We start from the raw sequence: 22,715 nt of genomic DNA on the forward strand, positions 1-22,715 counted from the left end.
TCTCTGTCTGTCTGTCTGTCTGTCTGTCTCTCTCTCTCTCTCTCTCTCTCTCTCTCTCTCTCTCTCTCTCTCTCTCTCTCTCTCTCTCTCTCTCTCTCTCTCTCTCTCCCCCTCTCTCTCTCTCTCTCTCTCTCTCTCTCTCTCTCTCTCTCTCTCTCACTCTCTCCCTTTCTCCTTCCCTCCTTCCCTCCCTCCCCCTCACTCTCATTCTGCATTTTTTGCTGCCTGTGATGCCGCAGTGGTGGGAAGCGGTCAATCTATCTGTCAAAGACAGGCTTGGCCAAGCTCAGCTACCTCTCTCCCGCTGCTGGCAATTATCTGGAGGTTGGCATAGGGCCCAGAAACCTGCAGCTTGAGCTGCCCCTGCGGCTCAGGGCTTGCTCCTCCACACCAGCCTCCTCAGAGGCTCACTAGATGCCTTGCCCAGGAAATGACAGCCCGAAAAGGTCACAAGCACTCTAGCGAAGATAGACTGCTCGGCAAGTTTAATTGACATTGGGCAGCTTTGCAAATGTCCCTCCAGACAGCCTAGTATTTAACAGATGCAAGCAAAGAGCAGCAAGAAATAGAAGATTTAAAACACAAAACCAAATGCCCCCTCCCAGTCCTTCCTTCCCACAAAAAAGGGTGCAGCTTTTCAAAACCCCCTCCTTAATGGGCCATGGCCGATTTACAAGCCTATTATGTGCTCACCATTCACCTTCCTATTGAATAGCACTTTATCCTCTCCAAATTATTTTCACATCCATGATCCCCATTTGATCTTCATATATTCATGAAGCTGAAAAGGACCTTGGAGATCAACTCATCAAGTTATTGTTTTACATATGAGAAAACTGAGGCCCAGAGAAGCTAATCAGCTTTCCCAGTTTTACAAACCATGTTAGTGACAGAACCAGGTGTAGAACACGGGCCTTTGGGCCCCCATGCTAAATGTTCTGGTGGTGATGGTGGCAGAGGTTGTGCCCCCTCCCTCTGTGACTGTACTCTCCTGTCTCACAAGTCTGGGATGGAAGCAGGGCAAACAGTATTGTCATTTTATAGATAATAAAGGCACAAGGAGAGCAAAATTGGCCCCTTTATCTTTTCCAGGCATTCCTTCTATGGTCTAGTCACATTGTTCTGCCTGGTATTCCTCATGCATGAGCTTCTATCTCCCTGTCTCTGCCTTGAAACTGACCATCCCCCATGCCTAGAATACCCTCCAATTTCATCTTTTGCAATCTCTGATCTCCTTTAATAATCACCTTAAGAAGTACCTGGAAGGGGTGAAGGTGGAAAAGGCATGAAGCCTGCCCTGATTGTCTCTGCGCTGCCCCCCACTTTACCCTGCCATGCAACTTCTATTGCCCTCTCTCCTAAAACACCTTTGTATTACTCATTTGGTATATGTTTTGTACATGGTGGTTTCCTTGTTAGAATTTAAGCTTTCTGAAATCAGGGACTTGCTTTGTCTTTATATCCTTACTGCTTAATATAGTTCCTGGCACATAGTAGGCATTTAACAAGTGCTAGTTTGTCAATTGATAGTGACAGAGCCAGGACTAGAAGAACCCAAACCTGTTAATTCTTGGTTCATAATCTTACTCATTGCAGACAGATATCAGCTCCCCCTTAGTATCTAAATCTAGGTCCACAGTGACAAGCAAATACAAAGTTCTAAATATGTGAGACCCAACACCTATCCGCAGCCAATCAATCTAGTTTCATAGACAATTTTATATATATACCTTCTTACTGACATATATTCATTGGACTCTTACCATATCCTCAGCCCCTGTAGGACTTTGAGCCAAGAAGATGAGTTCAAATCTTGCCTCTGACACACTCCAGTTCTGTGACCCTGGGCAAGTCACTTAAACTTTCTATCCTTCTGTTTCCACCTCACAGGGTGGTTATGTGATCAGATGAGTGAACATATGTAAAGTGTTTTGTAAACCTTAAAGTGCTATATAAATGCTGTTATTATTTTTAGTGTAATAGAAAAAAGAGAAGAAAATGAGAAGTTTGCTGTCCTCAAGGAACTTTCAACATTCATAAGACATGATTAAAGGGTAGAGCATTAAGGTGATAATTTTTGGATTTTTGATGAATGACCCAAATCTTCTAAATATGTCTGCATTTTTTTATATGAACAAAAGCATGGACTTTTGCAAAAGTATTTCAAAGTATTTTGGAGAAAGAGATATACTACTGAGATTCAAGGCACGAATAACATGATGTCAGAATGGTGAACACCTAATTGTTTTGATCTCTTCTTTGGTCTTGTGGAATTGGCAGCTCTTTTTACTGTACCAAAAGACCTCTGAGAATTGCCTTGCTAGACTATGGATTCTGCTATTTTGTGGATCAAACCATGTCAACTGTGTGCAGAGTACTGTAAAAAAATAAAAACACAAAGATTCCCTTCCAAACTACTATAACAAAGCATTTCAGGGTATGGGCCACAGAAGCAGTATAATAGGAATTGCATCATATTGTCGACATTCAGTCATTTCATTTGTGTCCAACTCTTCATGACCCCATTTGGGATTTTCTTGGCAAAGATACTGGAGTGGTTTTCCATTTCCTTCTCTAGCTCCTTTTACAGATAAGGAAACTGAGGCAAACAGGGTTAAGTGACTTGCCCAGGGTTACACAGTAGTGTCAAAAGTCAAATTTGAACTCTAAGCCCAACACTCTATCCACTATGCCACCTAGCTTTCCTGTATTGTATCAAAAAAGCACAAGAATCCCACTCAGATTTTGGACAGTTACAATTGTCTAGGACACAGTACCCTCAAACCTAGAAATAAGCTAACAAACAAAAACCTTTAACTAGAAACAAAGAATTGTTTCAAAGTTTTACTCTCTCAAAGAGATTTTGAGTTACTCTTTGGCCCTCAGGATAGAGCTTATTATCTTGACATTTTGTGTAAAACTAAGGTTATGATTTAGTAAATTTGATTGTCTGATCTCTCCTGGCTCTCAACCTCATCCTAGGTTATAGGGAACCCCATATTAGAAACAGTTAAAGTGATCATGTGTACTATGCAGCTTATGGGGGGTACAAATGATACATATACATAAGTGACAGCTGACTTAGAGGCGACTGTACCAATAACTAGAAAAGTACAATTGTTTGGGGCCATTTAATTCAGTGGCAAATAGACCTACATACTCCCATAGTTGCCACGAGCATTGCATGGCAGCAGAAAACATAAAATGCTTGATGTTCATCAATAATGATGATTCCTGAATAATAAAGATTCTAGCACTAGATGTACGCCCCAAGGAAGTCACTGATAAGAAGAAAGGCCTCATATGCACCGTGATAGCTATAGCAGCAAATTTTGTGACAGTAAAGAATTGGAAACAAAGTCAATCTCCACTGATTGCTGAATAGCTAAACAAATTGTGATATGTATGTGTAATGGAATATTCTTCTGCTGTAATAAATGATGAATATGATTTTAGAAAATGTGGAAAGATTTAAATGGTCTGATGCATAGTTAGCATAGGCAAGAGGACAATGTACACGACTATGACAAAGGAAATGGAAAGAACAACTACAAAACAATCAAAAGTGAATGTTGCTAAATTACACTGAATGAGCAGAACCCGAAAGAAGTCAGTTATGCTCTCCTTTGCAGAAACTGGTGGGCCAAGGGTGTGGTGCATTGAATGTTTTTTTTAGATTTTTTGATGTATTGATCAGTTTGGCTGATTTCCCCTCTCTTCTTACTCTTTTTTCCCTTAAAAATATTAATTTTTGTATGGGAGGGCTTCCTGGGATGGTGAAGGAGGAAGGATACTGGGAGAAATTCTTGTGACATAACAAACAAAAACTATCAATAAAAATTTATTTTTATAAAGAGAAAGATTACATTATGTATAAGAAGAGAAAACTAGAATTCATTTTAGATGTAGTGTCACCAACTTTATCTTTCTAAAAAGTTAGAGTATTCAAAGGATGAGCTTTGGTTATCATGACAATTTACTTGTGAGAAACATAAGTTTGGAAGATGCTTTATAAACAGGAAGAGCACTGGGCCTAGCATCAGTAGTGTCCTGGGTTCAAATGCCAAATCACACAGCTTCTGCCTGGTCAAGTCCCTTAATCTGTCAAAGCCTCAGTTTTCTTCTGAGGAAAGTGCCGTGAAAATGATGAAGTGCTATAGCAATGAGTTGCTATTGTAATAAAGGGAAATTTATCCTCCTTTAATAACATTCTTCCCCAATTAAGCCTGTACTGCATATCTTTGTACACACATCCTCAAGCAGATAAGACATAACTTCTTACAGTTATTTTCATGCCAGGGCAGTGAAACTTAGGAATTTACAGGTTCTCTAAAGTGAGATACAATTTTCACCCCTGTTCTGAATTCAGATTATTACAAGTCTGGATGGATCAGGCACAAGAATTCAAGGCTGATATAGAACATTCAGTGACTTCAAAGATTCCCAGACTACACTGTATATTGAGGGTTAATAAGTTAATAACCATTCTCTAAGAGGCTAGAGAGAAAAATCTCAAGGCTTTTGGAATAAAATGAGAATCTTTGGCTTGCACATGAGGCTTATAAAATGGGAATGGGGTAGGGATTGAGTTTCCAAGAAAAGGATGAAAACAGAAATAATGGAATTGTTTGGCTTCTGATTTTTTATTACTTTATTGAGACTGTGACATTTCCTAGTGCTTCAGGCAGGGACAGAACTTGAGAGAAAATCGTGGGGTTTATATGTGGCACAATTGGCCTTCTCTCTATGGACCTCTTAACCCCTTTTCAATTCTTCCCCCTCCCATGGTCCCAATGTTTTCATGCTTCCCTAGGTCTCCTGTCAGGAAGAAAAATAATTTTTAACAACAAACCTATTCAAGTATTGGGGTCTTAGTCCCAATGGATTTTTCTTTTAAAGGAAGATAACAAAAAAAGTCTAATGCATAATTCAAAGAAGATGATCTCTAATGGTTGTAATTTTAGGCATCAGTCAGAGAAATATGCTTTGGAGGGCAGGATGACACCTGACACCCTGACATACCTGACACCCCTTAAGTCAAATGATACAACCACCTGCTCCATCTAGGAACAAGGCTGACTCTGACCACAAAGACTAATTATGCTACAAAACCACTACTTTCCTAAGTCAACATTATTCTAGATACTTGGTCCTAAGAATATCTTCCTGTGCACATTCTAAGTTGAACTCAGACTAAGAGAGAGAAGGAATAATACCAAGAATCTTAAATAATTAGGATAGCATTTAAAAGAGAGACAGCTGGAGAAATCTAAGAATTTCCTAGATTGCTGGTACTTCCTCCTCCCAGCCTTTTAAAATTAATTAATTAATTGATTTTTAGTTTTTAACATTCACTTTTATTTTTAAGTTCTAAATTTTCCTCCCTCCTTCCCCTCCCCCTTGATGACAAGATGACACATAATCTGACATAGGTTATACATGCACAATTATATTAAACATATTTCCACATTAGTCATGTTGTGAAAGAAGAATCAGAACAAAAGGGAATAATCACGAGAAAGAAAAAAACAAAAAACAACCAAAAAAAGAGAATATAGTATGCTTCAATCTACATTCAGACTCCATAGCTCTTCTTCTGGATGTAGATAACATTTTCCAATATGAGTCTGGAATTGTCTAAGATCATTCATATTGATGAGAAGAGCTATGTCTGTCAAATTCAGTCATTGCACAAGGTTGCTGTTACTGTGTACAATGTTTTTCTCATTCTGTTCACTTCACTCAGCATCGGTTCATGACAGTCTTTCGAGGTTTTTCTGTAATCTGCCTGCTTATCATTTCTTATGATAGTATCAATAGAATTTCATTATATTCATTTACCACAACTTGTTTAGCTATTCCACAATTGATTAGCATTCCCTAAATTTCTGATTCTTTGCCATGCTGGTAGTCTTAATGGCCCATTTTGGGGTCTACCCACTTGGACACACAAACAGCATCACTGCTGCCTGTATTTACAGTACAGATTGGTCTCTCTTCGGGAAGAAGAGGTAAAAGGTAAGTAAATGAGGCTCCAGGAAAGCTTCTGGGTTATTAAGGAGAGTGAAGTATTCCTTTTTAAAAAATGGAAGAAGTACATCTGTGTGGAAACAAAGAAGAAAGATCTGAAGGGTGTAGCAGCAAGCACCCCAAGCGTCCTCAGGGTTTGCTGCCAATACAGGTTCTTGGATCTGCTTTGATTAAGGAAAGCAACTCAAAATGGGTTAACAAGCTTACTTTAATCAGTCAAACATTAATCGTTTACCTCGTTCAGGGGAAAAAGGTCAGCACCCAGAACTTCAGAATATACAGACAGAATTATCAAGACAGAAACAGATCACGTAGACAGATTTCCAAACTGTCCAACCATTACATCCATACCAAACAACATCTGGGTTTCAAAGCCGGGGGGCTCTGGACAACAGCTTTCCAGAGTTGCATCTGATCAAATCACAGAACACTTCTCAAAGTGAGCCCCAAAACAAAGCCTCACATCAGGGCTTATATAGCCTTCTCCTGGCTCAGAGAATGTAACAACCTTATTGACCCACTGGCCAATCAAAAAGTATCTACTGAAAAACAAGCCTCCCACCCCAGGCTCCAGGTGCACTTTAGCCTGGGGCAGGGAAGATCTTTAAAATTTACATTCCCATTACAAAGGGACAGGGAGAAATCTTGACTTGCATCATAAGGTTGGAGTATAAAAGAATATTACAAAGAAGGGAAAGGGCCAAAAGGACCACAGAATATCTGGAGCTAAGAAACAGATTTAAGGCTCTTCCTGAAGGTGAAGGAACTTCATTCCAAAGGGAAATTAGCTGATTATTCTCAAAGGAAAGTTATTGTTTATTCATAGATGTCATGAGAGATTTTCCAGTTAAAGTCAAAGGGAATAATTGCTAATAATTATTAATAATTCTAATGATAGAATAGTGATTTCCTATTGAGGAATCAAATAACAGTGATCTGTCAGCATGGGGCAGATATTCAAGACATAACAGAGAAATTTAAAAATGTAGCAATCCAGATAACTACCATTCACTTTTGGTGATTTGAGAGGACAAAAATAGCACTGTCAGCAAGAACATCTGTTAAAGATGATGAAGTCTTGGGCAAAAAACTGAAGATCTCAGGAGCACAGGTGACGTTTATATTATTGCTACCCATCAAAGCCAAATGATTTAAAAAGGAAAGATCGGCTTGGGAAGTGAATAGCTTCCCCCAAATAAGAATCTGTCTCCTCAATAGAGAGGTGGACACTATTGTAATGAAGTGCAGTATGCACACTCAGATACAATCACTATGCTGTTTGACTTGAATTAAATGGTGTTTTTTCTCTTTGTTATTAGTGATTTAGTCTTCCCTTTCCCCTCTCTAAGCTCGGTTGATATGATCACAGGATGTATAGAGAATGAAGTATTAATGTCAGTTAGTTAATAAGCATTTATTAAGCATCTATCAGCTACTTGATAAACCTTTACAAAATATGAACCTTTCCTTCCCTCCCTCCTTCTCCCTCCCTCTCTCTCTGTCTCTCTCTCTCTGTCTCTCTCTCTCTCTCTCTCTCTCTGTCCCCCTCTCTCTGTCTCTCTCTCTCTCTCTGTCTCTCTCTCTCTCTCTCTGTCAGAAGGGAACCATGTCACTGAATGAAGTATGGTGGTGGGTCATTCTATGAAGCCCAAGGGTTGAGGTGGGAGTCAGCAGTCAGGGAAAAACACTGTACTTTACCTCTTGGGAGGAAGGAGGTGATTTTCTTTCCTCTTTCATCCCATTGGCCACTTCATCTAGTATTACAGATACTTTCCCAGAAGACATCTTATCCAGAGGTCAGAGAGTCAGATCTAGACAGTTTAGGGCACAGTTAAGGAAGACATTCTCATCAGACAGATATGAAAATAGAAAGGCAGTTATAATTAGAGTGACCCTTTGCAGCTGAGAAGAGGACTGGAAATCAACTTAAGAGAGATGCCTGAGTAATAGATGTGCTTCAGAGAAGACTCCACTTGGAGAGAAAGGACATCAGGGACCTCCAGTTCTGGACTTATAACTTGCTTTGGACATCTACGTTCCCTACATGTGTATTTTGTTACCACTGTAGTCTAAATTTGGATTCACCTTTACTAAAGACAAAGTGTATTAATTGTGAGAGAGTATACCCCAGATTCTTTGGGGCAATATTTTGCTATATTTAGCATGCTGACTTAGTTAATTTTTTTTTTTTTTGCTAAGAGCTAATTATGTCAGTTGGCTGATTTTTAATAGGAAACCCACTGGGAGGGAGCTCATGAGTGCTACAATTTTAGGAGAAACCAAAAAGCTGTCTTGAACTCTGAAGAACAGCTGCCCTCTGAGATCTTAACCCATGAATATAGGTAGAAGTTAGGGATATAAGTCAGAGGGGAGGCTACACAAAGAAGGGCTCATTTTAGGGACTATGTTAAGGGGAAATGATTGTAGTGTTTAAAGGGCAACAACAAAACAACCAAAAAAGAAGAAGATGGTATTTGATTATGGAATTAAGATTAAGAATTACAGGTTTTTGGGCAGAGATTATTTGACCATACTTACCATTACCTAAAATAGGCTGGCAAGAATGCACTATATTTGCCTAGAGTCTTGCAAATATAATAATAATAACGATAATAATAATAATAAGCTTTAAACTGAAAATGGAGGAGGAGGAATGAAGAAGAAGCTGAATATACTATTCAAGACAGATAAATACAATATACTGACCCCTCTGGGGCCTGAAACTTAGTAGTAACCATCCCTACTGGCAACTGAATCCTGTTGGCATCTTTTGTCCTGATTCCTTCTTCCACTCTTGCCCTTATTATTCCCTACCTCTGATAAAATGGTGAGAATATAAGAGACCTTATTCCCTAGAACTGGAACCAGCAGAGCATCAGATACAATCTATACTTACTGATCTGTTTTTTTTGTTTGTTTGTTTGTTTTGCTTTGTAAAAATCTAATCTCTGAGTAAACTGGGACAAGAATAGATCTGGGAAAAATCTTAGCTGTCTTATGGTCTAATTACCTTCAGGACAATGAAAACTAGGGAGGTAAAATGACTTGCCCAAGGTCACACAGTGAGTTAGCAGCAAATTCAGGAGCAGGATCCTGTTTCCCTGACTGCCTATTCAGTTTTCTTTCCATGACCCTGCCTAATCCTATTACCTCCCTAATCCTGATTTAGGGTTTAACCTCCTTAATAGGAGGGCTCTTCCTAGCTACTGCTTCCAATCTGTCAAACTATCCTGGGAGCTCTCATAGTCTTTATGAAATAGGGTGACAAAGGCAGCATGCTGCAAAAGCTTTTTAACTTGGTCAGAAGTAAAGAAAAGTGCTCCTACAACCCAGAATATTATAAAAATACTGGTGCTTCTCAGGACGCTTCATGTGAGATATTAACCCCAAGTTGTACTTTGGTTGGTTAACACAGATCCCCTCTTGCCATCTCCACCCAAGGATATTCTTTTACCCATAATACAATGAAAGCTCTGGGGAGATGAGAGATGCAAATTGACATCCTCCAACTCAACTGCTGCCCTTTTCTTCCTGTGGGTGGCAATCTGAATACAAGAATTACTCAGAATGTGTCATATGGCAGGCCCACACTGCATCTGTGACCTAAGAAGCTTCCACGGACCATCCACAGACTAGTCTGAGAGCTAACCATGCCAGCCCACACTGATCCCTGCCTCTGAACTTCTGTTGCTCTTAGGGTCTCCACTGCATGACCAGTGCCCCATTCTGTACGTCCTCTTCTTTAAGTGTCTTTACCTCACAAGACAGCACTTTATTTTAGCATAGTAATGCTGTTGCCTGCATAACATGCTGACAAAGAACCATAGAATGTTAGAGCTTCAAGAGAGACTATCAGAGGATCATAGACTTCTAACTGGAAGAGACCTCAGAGAAGTCACCTAGTCCAACCCCTTTGCTTTATATTTCCTAGAGTCTTGCAAATATAATAATAATAATAACAATAATAATAATAATAATAAGCTTTAAACTGAAAATGGAGGAAATTGGGTCTGGATTGGTTTAGTGTCTTAAGGCCACATAGGTAGGAATTAACAGAACCAGAATCCAATCCCTACGGACTCCAAATCCAGTGATCTTCCTTTGATACCCTGATGCCTCTCAGATGACTTGGCCAAGATCATAATCTAGTTGCTGGAAAATATTCACTAAATCACTGGTTATTTCTTGGCTAATTTTCCTAGAAAAAGAAGCTAAAGGCAGGAGCCCCTGGAGCCAGCTGGCAGGCAGAAGCTTGGAGTGGAGCAGGAAATGACCCACAAGTGTAACCATGGAGAAACCAGACAGATCTATGCTACTCAGCATACCATATTAAGGGCAAGATTCTAGCCAAGAGTATTAATAGAAGAAAAAAAACTTTGAGTAAATGATGTATATGCGCACCTCTGAATAGAGTGTCAGGTCTGGAATCAGGAAGACTCATCTTCCTGGGTTCAAATGGCCTCAGACATTACACTGAGTGACCCTGGGCAAGTCACTTAACCCTGTTTGTCTCAGTTCCTCATCTGTGAAATGAGCTGGAAAACTAAATGGCAAACACTCCAGTATCTTTGCCATGAAAACTCCAAATGGAATCATGAAGAGTTGGACACTACTGAAATGACTGAACAACAACAGACAATGTGTAGCAATAATATATGATTTGGTCAAAGAACTAATATTTAAATTTTCTATTTGACTATTTCCTCCTCTAAAATCTTCTGATACCTTATTGTGTGATGAAAATGACCCTAGTTTTAAAAAAGCTATTCCAGCTCTATTAGAAACACTGCAAGCATGGGCCTTATGGGTTTGCCATCCAAAGTCCTCCCTAGCTACATTCAGAGAAGACCAGGAGATGGCATTTTTGGCCACAGAAACTCAAAAGGATCATCTACTAAGGAATGAAGGGGCTATGCTCTTTATTTGTGAAGTTTTGGACTAATAGAATCATGCATTGGTGAAGTATTTCACTATTTATTTATGTATGTTAGACCACCACAGACACAAATTAAGTCAATATATTAAGAAGCAGTAATAAAGTTCTTACATTATCTAGGTGTGATTGGTAAGTAACTCTTCATCAGGAGGAGAAGGTTCAGTGTTTAATTGACGTGACTAATGGAGAGAATAACCCAGACTGTGGTGAAGGTGGAACACTGCAAGTTGGGTAGGGACCTAATTTTCAACTCTCTTTTCATGAATCTGAGAAGGCTTCAAGGGGCTGTGGGGAGGAGTAGAGGATATTTTGGTATAGGGGAAGAAACCCTACAATAGGTATCAGAAGACCTGAATTGTAGTCTTCTATATTAGTAACCATCTGTGTCAACTTGGGCAAATCTATTACTCTCTTCATGCCTCAGTTGGTATATCTTTAGAAAGGGATAATGATACCTTACCTAACAATAACAATTCATATAGCACATTTATATAGCTAACATTTATATAGCACTTACTATGTAAAAGGCATTGTGCTAAACACTTTACAATAACTATCTCATTTGATTCTCACAACAATCCTGAACATAGATGCTATTATTATCCCCATTTTACAGATGAGGAAATTGAGGCAAGTGGAGGTTAAAGTGACTTGGCCAGAGTCACACAACTAGAATGTGTCTGAGGCCAAATTTGCTTTTTTTTTTTTTTGAAGGGCAGTTGGGGTTAAGTGACTTTGCCGAAGTCACACGGCTAGTAAGTGTTAAGTGTCTGAAGTCGAATTTGAACTCAGGTCCTCCTGACTCCAGGGCCGGTGCTCTCTTCACTGCGCCACCTAACTGCCCCCTCTGTGGCCAAATTTGAACTCAGATCTTCCTTATTCCAGGCCCAGCGTTTTATCCACTGTGCCACTTAGCTCTAGGCAGAGAAAGTGATGAACCAGAGTATTTTTTTTTATGTTAAATTATATTTTGTTTTGTTCAACACTTCACAATTGAATTTTTAAAAATTTATTTAAACTTGCAATTTTTAAAAAATTCTGAGTTCCAAATTCTCTTCCTTCCTTCCTCCCACTCCTCCCCCACCCATTATGAAGGCAAGCAATATATCAATTATACATGAGAAGTTATGCAAAACGTATTTCCATATGAGCAATGTTGCAAAAAAAGGGGAAAACATGAAAAATAAAGAAAGTGAAAAAGTATAGTTTGATCTATATTCAGAATTCATCAGTTATATCTTTGGAGTTGGATTGGCAATATTTTCATTATAAGTCCTTTGGAATTGTCTTACATCATTATTATGATCAGAGTAGCTAAGTCTTTCATAGTTGATGATTATTATAGTATTGCTGTTACTGTGTACAATTTTCTCCTGGTTCTGCTCACTTCACTTTGCACAATTCATATAAATCTTCCCAGGTTTTTCTGAAATTATCCCCTTCATCATTTCTTATAGCGCAATAGTATTCCATCACAATCATTTACCACACTTGTTCAGCCATTCCCTAATTGATGGGCATCCTCTCAATTTCCAATTCTTTGCCATAAAAATGGCTGCTATAAATATTTTTTTGTACATAATGGTCCTTTTCCCTTTTCTTTGATCTCTTTGGGATACAGATCTAGTAGTAGTATTGCTGAGTAAAAGGATATGCACAGTTTTATAGTCCTTTGGGCAGAGTTTCAAATCATTTTTCCAGAAAGGTTGGACCAGTTCACAACTCTACCCACAGTACATTAGTGTACCTATTTTTTCACATCCCCTTGAGTATTAGTCATTTTCCTTTTCTGTCAAGGTAGCCAATCTGACAGGCATAAGGTGGTACCTCAGAGTTGTTTTAATTTGCATTTGTGTAATTAATAGAGATTTTTTAATGTGCCTATTCATAGCTTTGATTTCTTCTTCTGAAAATTGGCTGTTCATATCCTTTGACAATTTATCAGTTGTGAAATGGATAGTATTTTTCTAAGCTTGAGTCAGAATATTTCTTGATAATTTTCCACCTCTAACAGAATGGTCCTCTGGTTCATGAGATTAAACTTGCATTTAGCAAGGTGAGGTCTATGTTGGTGATCACCTACAAGTAAAGCTAGTTCTTTTTGGATGAGTTCCTCTATGAAGATGGTACTCTGTTCTCCACCACCACCTCTGCTTCCTCCTCTCCTCTAAGCTCCCACCAAGTGGACTAGATTCTGACTTTAATACTAATTATCTTTTTGTGATCTTCTAGGTCGCGCAGTGGATAGAGTGCCCACATTGAAGTCAGGAAGATTCACCTTCCTTATTTCAAATACAATTTCAGATGCTTCCTAGCTGTGTGACCCTGGGTAAGTCACTTAAGTCTATTTGCCTCAGTTTCCTCATCTGTAAAATGAGTTGGAGAAAGAAATGGTAAACCACTCCAAATCCCAAATGGGGCCATGAAGAGCCAAACATAATTGAAAAATGACTGAATGGAAAGAACACCTTCATGAAAGAAAAATCCCTGGTTCCTGATCTGTAGCAGCAAATGGGCAGTGATTATAGGAACAGGGAAATTACAGGCTATTTCTAGATTAGATGTATTAGTGGAACCGTGAATGCTCCTCCATACTGGGCCTCTGGACAGGCAGTAATTAGCTTCTACCAGGACGACTACCTCTTCTAGCACCCTGGAAGGATTAAGTCCAAAACCTTGCCAAGGTCTCAAAAGGGGAAGGTTCCTTTCAAGAGATTTGAAAGCTGAACAAAGATCAAACAGCCTCTATTCCTGCTCTTGTACCTTTTCCCTTTCAGAAAATTCTTATATTCCCTCCATCTCAGCTATCATTGGGGCAGGAAGGGGGTACAGTGGATGGAATGCTAGGATGGGAGTATGGAAAGTCTGAGTTCAAATTTGACCTCTGATGCCATTTGGTTATCAACTGTGTGACCCTAGGTCAAGTCACTTAATCTCTTATACCTCAGTTTCCTCAACTGTAAAATGAAGATAATAATAGCATTTAACTCCAAGGGTTGTTTTGAGGATCAAATGTGATCATTGTAAAGTGTTTAGCATAGTGTTGGGCTATTACTATTAATTTTTAATTGTTACCTATAGTAGTAGCTCAGTGATGTAGTAGATAGAGAGGTGAGACTGGAGTCAGGAAGATGCATTTTCCTGACTTCAAATCTGGTCTCAGACACTTTCTTCTTAGACCCTGGGCAAGTCATTTAACTCTGTTTACCTCGGTTTCCTTATCTGTAAAATGAGGTGGAGAAGGAAATGGAAAACCACTCCACTATCTTTGCCAAGAATATCCTAAATGGGGTCATAAAGAGGTGGACAAGACTGAAAATAACTGAACAACCACAACAAAGAGTAGTGGATTGCCCACACTGAGGGCTTTGTTATGGCATTGATCTTATTTCCTCAATCTATGGAGAAACCCCCTTGATAAGCTCAACTCCTAAAGCTCGGGTCCATGCCTTTGTTTGGGTCCTTATGTTGTCCAATGCCTATGTTATTGCAACAGTGTTCTGGCTGCCCTTCCTGACTCTAGACTCCTTCCTCTCCATTCATTCCCACTTGGTTCTATATACCCACTGCCTGATTAAACTCTGGCACATCTTTTCCTTATGACACTCCTCTACTGAATACACTTCAGAAGGAATATTGTAGGTGAGTAAAGCAATCAGGAAGCCAGCTGACCTGAGAGTAGTGCTGGAGGAGGACCTTTTCTCTAAAGTAGTTCAGTCATACTGAACTTGGACATCATTTACTCAAGCTTGATTCTACCAAATACAAAACAGGTTGTGAGTCACAAGTCTTGCAAAAGCAGGGGAAGGAATGTCTAGCAATAAAATGAGAGAATATTAAATCCAGAAGGGACCTAAGACACCAAGTAGTCCAGAACTCTCATTTTAGAGATAAGGAAACAGGCCCAGAGAGGAAGATAAGTGTCTGGATTGTGATCCAGGTTGTCTGACTCAGTTATTGGTCTTTCCCACTACAACCCCTTGCTATCCCAAACTTCTATTAAAGTAATTCTCAATCATTTAGGAGAGACTTTTTTTCTGGAAAATTCACCAATAAATGGATTCTTATTTTATGCTACTCTAGTGATTCACTGCACTATTTTAGGATAACAGGATTTAGAGCAGGAAGGGACCTTAGAGAACATTTATACCAATTTCCTCATTTTTGGAAGAAATTAAGGCCCAGGGTGGGCAAGTGGAAGAAGCAGAGGCAGGATTCAAACTCCAAACCCAATGCCAGTCCCACTACTATTTTAGTGTCAGTTGGAGAAGTTAGTAATAGATGGGTCTGACTCTAGAATTTATTAAAAGATTTAGATTCCCATCTTTGCTTCAGCAGACACTCTGAGTTACAAGATGGCTATGACCAAAGCAAGTGATGGTAGTAAAGGGAGAGAGATGGAGTAGAATACTCCAGGCCAGCTGGTTCCCTTGTTATACATATCTATATCTATAACTGTATCTAATCTCAGGATGCTTTTAGTGAGACACCCGATGATAGCATTCCCAAAGGGGAGGGTTAATAAAAGGTTTTGCAATATCAGTTAATGAAGGATTCAGATCCACAAGTATCACTACATAATGATGCCACTGGAAATTTTACTGGCTGGGCTTATATAAAAATTGGTGAGTATCTCTCCTGTAATTTTCTTGCATGTGAGATCACCAAGCATCTCAGTCATAGCCTCAGTCAAATGCAAGCATCATCTTCAGGTTTCTGACATCCTACAGGCTACCATTAAAACACCTCTGGGTCTGCTTAACTCTGGGAGGGGCAAGGGAATAATAAGGTAGTCATTAAAAACATGGTAGGAACTCATTTACCAAGTTTTTTCAATAGAAGATTATCATAGAAAGTTTTGACATGGAAAAAGGAAAAGAAAGAGGCCCAGAGATCCATGTTGTGAAGATCACTTAGGTGGGTTTCTCTGGGGAGCTGAGGATCAGTATGAGGGCATTTTGGCGAGTGAGGAGGGGGACAATAAGGGAGGCACTGCTTCTTTCACAGCTTTGACAGGAGTTAGATTAACTCTGTGAGCAAATCAAATTTAGAAAAGTAAAAAAAAATGATCAAGGTAAAGTCACAACAAGCACAGAAGACAAAATTATCAGAACCTATTATACATAGTTACATGTTAAAGAAAACTAAAAATTCAAAATAAACAGAGGATTATCTACAAAAAATATTTTGAAAACTAAAATTTGTAGAACACCAAATAGAGAATTTAAATAATTTAATCTGAAAAGGAAATACTAAAGGAAAAAGCCTGAGTTCAGATGGATTTGCAGAAGTCTAACAACCTTTTCAAGAACAATTCATACCTACACTATAGAAATAATTATCAAAAATTGGGAATAGGGACAGCTAGATGGTGCAGTGAATACAGAATCGGTCCTGGAGTCAGGAGGACCTGAGTTCAAACCCAGACTCAGACACTTAATACTTACTAGCCGTGTAACCTCGGGCAAGTCACTTAACCCCAATTGCCCTACCTTCCCCCCTCCAAAAAGCAAAAAAAAAAATTTGGAATGAAAGTATTCAACCAAATTTCCTTTATAAGACAAATATAATCTTGGTAGATATATTGGAGAAGGCTAAGGCAAAGAAAGAAAATTATAAACCAATATTGTTTATGAATATTTATTAAAATTTTATATAAAGTTTTAGCAAAGGATACAGCAATTTATTCAAGAAACAATCACTATGATAGATTAGATTTATACCAGAAATGAAAGGATGTTTCAACATTAGGAACACAATAAACATAATTAATCATGCCAAAAACAAAAACAAGTCAAACCACATGATTGCCTGAACAGATGAAGAAAAAAAAAACTTATTTATGATAAAAACAAAAAACAAAAAGCAAACTTACAAGATATTTGTATAGCTGAATCTTTTTTGATATGATAAAAAATAACTTTCTAAATCCAAAGATTAGCATTATATATTATGGGAAAATTCTTGATGCTTTTCCAATAAATACAGGAGCAAAGCAAAGATGCCTTTTCCCTTATTATTGTTTGATATATTTCTAGAAATGCTATATATAGCAAAAAGGTGAGATAAAAATTAAAAGCAAAAAACAATTCTAGTTTTCAGATGACATGATGGTTTACTACAATAATCCTAGAGAATTAGCAAAGAAACTGATTGAGACAACTAAGGCTTTAGTAAAGTCTCAGCCTGCAAGACAACACTAAAATGAATAGCATTTCTATAAAAAAGAAATAAAACCCAGGAGGCAATATTAGAAAGGCAAGTGTCATTAAAAATAACTACCAAAAACATAAAATATCTGAGAGTCCATCAACCAAAACATGCTCAATGCCTGTATAGATGCAATTATAAAATGTTTCCTAAAGAAACAAAGAAGCAACTTAAAGAAGTGAGAGAATATTTGAATTTATGGTTGAACTGTGCCAATTTGATATGACTTAAAGGTGTACACCAATAGGAAGAAGTAGAAGTGAAGGATCTGCTCCTTACTTTAGTTGGATAACAATCCAATGGATGATTCAAAGTTGACCAAATTATGTACTTTGCCAGAGGATTGTAGAAATTGAGTTCTTGAATTTTTTTGACTCATTTAAATATATGTGCACACAGATAAATGTATATATACATACATACACACATATATGTGTGTGTATACTCTCCCCTACTTGTTTTTCAATAGGATATGAGGGAGAGATGCCATTTTCTAGGAGAAAGCATACTGGTCTTAGAGTCAGAAGCCTGGTTTGAGTCTGAGTTCTAATACTTGCTGGTGAACAGCACATGCTCTGAGTCTCAACATTACAGAAAGTTGCTTAGGTTAAGCGCCTTGACTGAGTGGACATAGTCAATGTGTCAGGGGTAGGGCTTGAAGCCAGGTGGTCCAGACTCTGTGACTGGCTGGTTGACTTTCTATCCACCTTTTGTGGAAATCTTAAAGCTGCTCTGAGTTATTATTAGAATGTGGTTTTTCATCTTTATATCCTTGCACAGAGCCTTGAAAATCGTAGGCTCTTAGTAAATATTTGAATTGAATAGAATTCAACTGATGCTTCTCCTGTATTCCCCAGAGAACCCAGCACAGGCAAGACAGAGAGTAAGGACTCAATAAGTACTTGTTGAATTAAAATGAACACAAAGAAAGCACTGTGCATCGACTGCCAAGTTCATGTGAGCATCCACAAATTTTCAAAAGCATTACCTATCAAATACATGAGAGATTAAAATGGTGCACAGCTATCCATGTGTTCCTAGTCAGAGGGGTTTACTTTGAACCTCATCCCTCTGCTCCCCACCCCCACCCCACCCCGCCACAGCAAGGCAATATGCTGCAGTGAAAAGTATTTTGGATGTGACTCAGAGAACCTGAGTTCAAATTCTGGTTTGTACCACTTAACAAAGTGACTGAAGAAAAGTCACTTAATCTTTGTGGTTCTCCGTTTTTTAATCTATAAAATGAAAGCATTGGCCTAGATGGCCTCTCAGGTGTCTTACGTCCCCAAATCTATGAACCTGTGGCATGATACCATTTCACTTCCCAAACTGATAACACTCTTTTTATTATCTTGCCCATTCCATTCTTTTTCCTATCTGAACTTTCTTTAGGGCTACACGTGATAAGGTCACATACGTAGTCACTGGTAAACATAGAACCAGAATTTGGGTTTCCAGATTCCTAGTTCAGGACTCTTTAGACTTCACTACACTGTCTTCCCATACTTCACACCTCTCTTCTCACCTTCTGTGTTTTTTTAGGTTCACCTCTCTCACCACCACCACCATGAACAACCACCACATCCTCTTCCCTTACTGACCCCTTCCTCCCAAGTTCAAGACTCCAAATTGCTTCCTTTGATGTAATTCTGAAGTCAAACAAAAACAATAGAACCCTCTGCTTAAGAGAATCTTGAAGTATGCCCCTAGAACTGTGGGAGCTGTTTTACATGGAGACAAATCATATCCCTTCATAGCTCTACACAATCAAACATTACCAGAAACAACCCTGTCCCCAACCCTCAGGATGGGAATGAGTAATTTATGACATAAAGTGCTGAGTTCAATATCCTAAATAAATAAAAGATCAGACATCCTTTCATAAAACCTATTGCTTTATTCAGGGTTCAGATGCATGTTGGAAAATATGACATTCAGATGTTCTCCCTAACCTTTCTTCTTATATAAGTGTATGGGGCTGAAAGGACTTGATATTTTAGCATAAGAGACATGAGTTGACTCTGCCATCTAGATTACCAAAAGCCATCATCCTCATCCTTATCCCCATATTCATAACTCCCTGTCATTCAACACTTACTGAGTACTTCTCTGCACACCATAATACAATCTTCCTCTTCTTGGAGCCAGTGTGGTAAAGTAAAAAGTTTGCTGACTCACAGGAGAGTTTGAATCTTGTCTCCAATCCCTGTGTAGCTTTGGGAAAGTCATTGAACTTGCCCTGTATCTCATTTTCATCCTATGTAAAAATGAGCTGAATTGAACTAGATGGTCTCTGAGATTTCTTCTAGGTTAAGATTATAGATCCTATGAATTCCTTTTTAAATTTACAGTCTACACCAATGGCTTCCAATCTACAAGCCACAGACTTGTATGCAAAGTCAATGCAAGGGAAATAGGTAATCCAGATATATTCACAGAAAGCATTGTCTTTCGATCTTAATTCAGTACCAATAAAACAAAAGTGAATTGTAATCACAATGTCTCATGCATATGTGCATGTATCTACATATGTATATATAAAAGATTCAAATGCATGTAGATACAGTTGAGATTAATAAAAGAATATTTAGTTAAAATATACTCCAGTAAAGTGCAAGCTTCTTGCAAGCATCTTACTGTTGTATTTGTATTCATAATGCTTAAAATAGAGTGACTTGTACTTAGTAGGTGTTTAATAAATGCTTATTGACTGATTTATTGATTCAAGGAAAGTATCAGTAGGTGTTAGATCGGGTGAATACAACTCACAAAAAAATTAAGCATTTTATTTTAACAGACAGGAAATGACTTATTACTGATGTCTGTGTATAGTCAAACCACAGATTCTTTAAAGAAGAGTTCAAAATTAGCATAAACTAAGAATAAAAAAGCAATAAAAGAGAGTGCATATGATTAAAACAACTTTAACTTGACTTATTTAAAAATATTACATAGAAGAAAAGATATAGACAGATTATAATAATTTCATACAGCACTTTCACTAATGTATATTAATTGCTATAATGAGGAGACCAAAAGAGTCTAAAAAGGATTTAGTTAACTTATTTGCCAACTGGATGGATATATATCTATATATGCATATATGTTTATATATGTATATATAGACATATATAGATATATAAACTAAGAGTAATACTAATTTAGAATATAAATTTATTGGTAAAATCTTATGGAGAAAAGAAATGAAAGGTTATGGTCAATATCCCCTTATAAAATAGAAATAAAGAGTCAAACATAAAGCCAGTTTTAAACTGTTTTAAACTTTAAGAGAACCTGGAAAGAGATCTGAATTAATAAAGTCATCCTTAGAGCTTTTATATATATGACACTGGCATGAGGATAACAAACAGAAGAAATATGGGAAAGATCTACAAAGGTTTTTATAAGAATCTCTTTTCATCACCAGGAATGTGAAGCATCACACTTGGACCCTAAACATCACAGGCCCAGATTTACTTAAAAAGAAGATAGAAATAACGCTAAAGAGAAGGATTATGGGAGAAAAGCAGTATAACAGGCACACATGAAGAAATCCATGCTGCAGGTGAAATGAATGAGAAGGTACTGAAGCGTCAATTCACAAGATATCTACAGGAGGAGAAGATCTAAAAAGCAAGGAAAATAACCTCAGAACTTTTTAATATTAAACAAAAAACTAAAAAAAATTGACAACTAATGCCTACTTTCCCATCTATAAATAATTTATAAAAATAATCTCTATAAATATCAAAGGTATCACTGATGAGGTTATTGGTAGGGAACAGGTGAGCTTTCACAAGTGGTATACAGTAGGCCACATTTTGATCATAACACAGTTGACTGAAAGATATAGAAAGTATATGACCACAGTATTTTTGATGTTTGTTGACTAACTTGAAAACCATTTATGCTAATTAATGCTAACTTAGAGGTTCTCTTCCATCTACCATGTTTCCCCAATAATAAGACCTATCCTGAAAATAAGCCCTCCCCTTACTGTGTAAGATTCCTCTAAAATAAGCCCTCCCCCAAAAATAAGCCCTATTGAGATTGCTACTGTAGTGAAGGTGATCCCCTGTGCTACACGCTACATTACGGTACCCTCTGTATGCACCATCCTCCCCCTCCCCCCCGGGTGAAACGCATGGCGTGCTCCGAGCTGCATCCAATCAGAGCTGCAGCAGTGAGCGTGTCATCCTGTTCTTCCCCAGTGATTTGCTTGCTGGCGCCATTTACAGCAGTGCCACGGAGGAGAGCTGAGGCAGGACAACATAAGCCCTCCCCTGAAAATAAGCCCTCTGGTGTTTTTCTTTCCAAAAAAAAAATTAATAAGACAGTGTCTTATTATCGGGGAAACACAGTAAGTGTCTCCTACATATATATCACACTATGCAAGATTCCTAACATGAATGACCCCACTAAACATTATTTTATCATTAATGTAAAGCAAGAGACATAGAACAGGAAGCTCTACACAGCAAATGTGTTCATCACTGCCATGGAGGACATCAGTACAGATCAAAGTTAAAAGAGTGAATTTTATGGAAAGTGAGGTCTTTCATATGATCTAGTTTACAAATAATAATGTTCTAGGTAGAAAGAATGAGAAATACAGCTCAATATCACCAATGAATAGGGATATGCAATATTTAAATTAAACAAAAAAGAATATGGCAATATACTCTGTGAAAAATTTAATGTTTTTCAAATTACATGAAAAAATTTAATTATAATTTAAAAAAAAGTTTGAGTTTCAAATCCTTTCCTTCTATCCTCTCCCTCCTCACCCTTTGAGGCAGCAAGCAATTAGATATAGTTTGTACATGTGCAGTCAGGGAAAACACATTTCCATATTAGCTGTGTTGCAAAAGAAAACACAGTTCCCTCTTCACCCCCCCCCCCCAAAAGAGCCAACCAACGACCAAAATCAAAGATAATGAAGGAAGTAAAATTTATAAAAAGGTGTGACTCAATCTGCATTCAGGTTTCATCAATTCTTTCTCTGGATGTAGATAGCATTTTTTATCATAAGTCCCTCGGAATTATCTTGGATCAGTATCAGAGAATATTTAAGTCACATAAAAATGCTCTGAATCACTTTGATTAGAAAAATGTAAATTGGAACAGCTCTGAAGTATCACCTGACACCTATCAGATTGATGAATATAACAAAAAAGGAAACTGACAAATGTTGGAGGGGGAGGTAGGAAAATTGGGACATAAATGCACTGCAGGTAGAATTGTGAACTGGTCCAACCATTTTATAAAACAATTTGGAACTATGCCCAAAGGGCTATAAAACTGTACATGCCCTTTGGCCAGCAATACCACTGCTAGATCTGTAACCAAAAAGATCAAAGAAAAGGAAAAATGATAAACTTGTACAAAAATATTTATAGCAGCTCTTTTTGTGGTGGCAAAGAATCGGAAATTAAGGGAATGTCCATCAATTGGGGAATGGCCAAACAGTTTGCAGTATATCATTATGATGGAATACCAACATGCTAGAAGAAATGACAAGCATGATGTTTTCAGAAAA

The 22,715-nt window shown here is 38.0% G+C and overlaps 2 long non-coding RNA genes across 3 annotated transcripts in view; one reads left to right on the forward strand and one right to left on the reverse strand.

Annotated features, from left to right (window-relative positions):
* Positions 1-20,916, forward strand: part of LOC138153494 (uncharacterized) — a 90,887-nt gene extending 69,971 nt beyond the window's left edge. For both annotated transcript variants that reach the window (XR_011166393.1, XR_011166392.1), the window contains exons 3-4: positions 13,199-13,295; positions 20,604-20,916. This is a non-coding gene — a long non-coding RNA (uncharacterized lncRNA). The remainder of the gene's footprint in view (positions 1-13,198; positions 13,296-20,603) is intronic.
* Positions 1-22,715, reverse strand: part of LOC138153492 (uncharacterized) — a 604,705-nt gene that overhangs the window by 217,095 nt on the left and 364,895 nt on the right. The window lies entirely within an intron of this gene.

The sequence above is a fragment of the Petaurus breviceps genome, unplaced genomic scaffold (assembly GCF_028583685.1).
Source record: "Petaurus breviceps papuanus isolate PSGF00001 unplaced genomic scaffold, PetGlider_PUasm1.0 151, whole genome shotgun sequence".
NCBI lineage: Eukaryota > Metazoa > Chordata > Mammalia > Diprotodontia > Petauridae > Petaurus > Petaurus breviceps.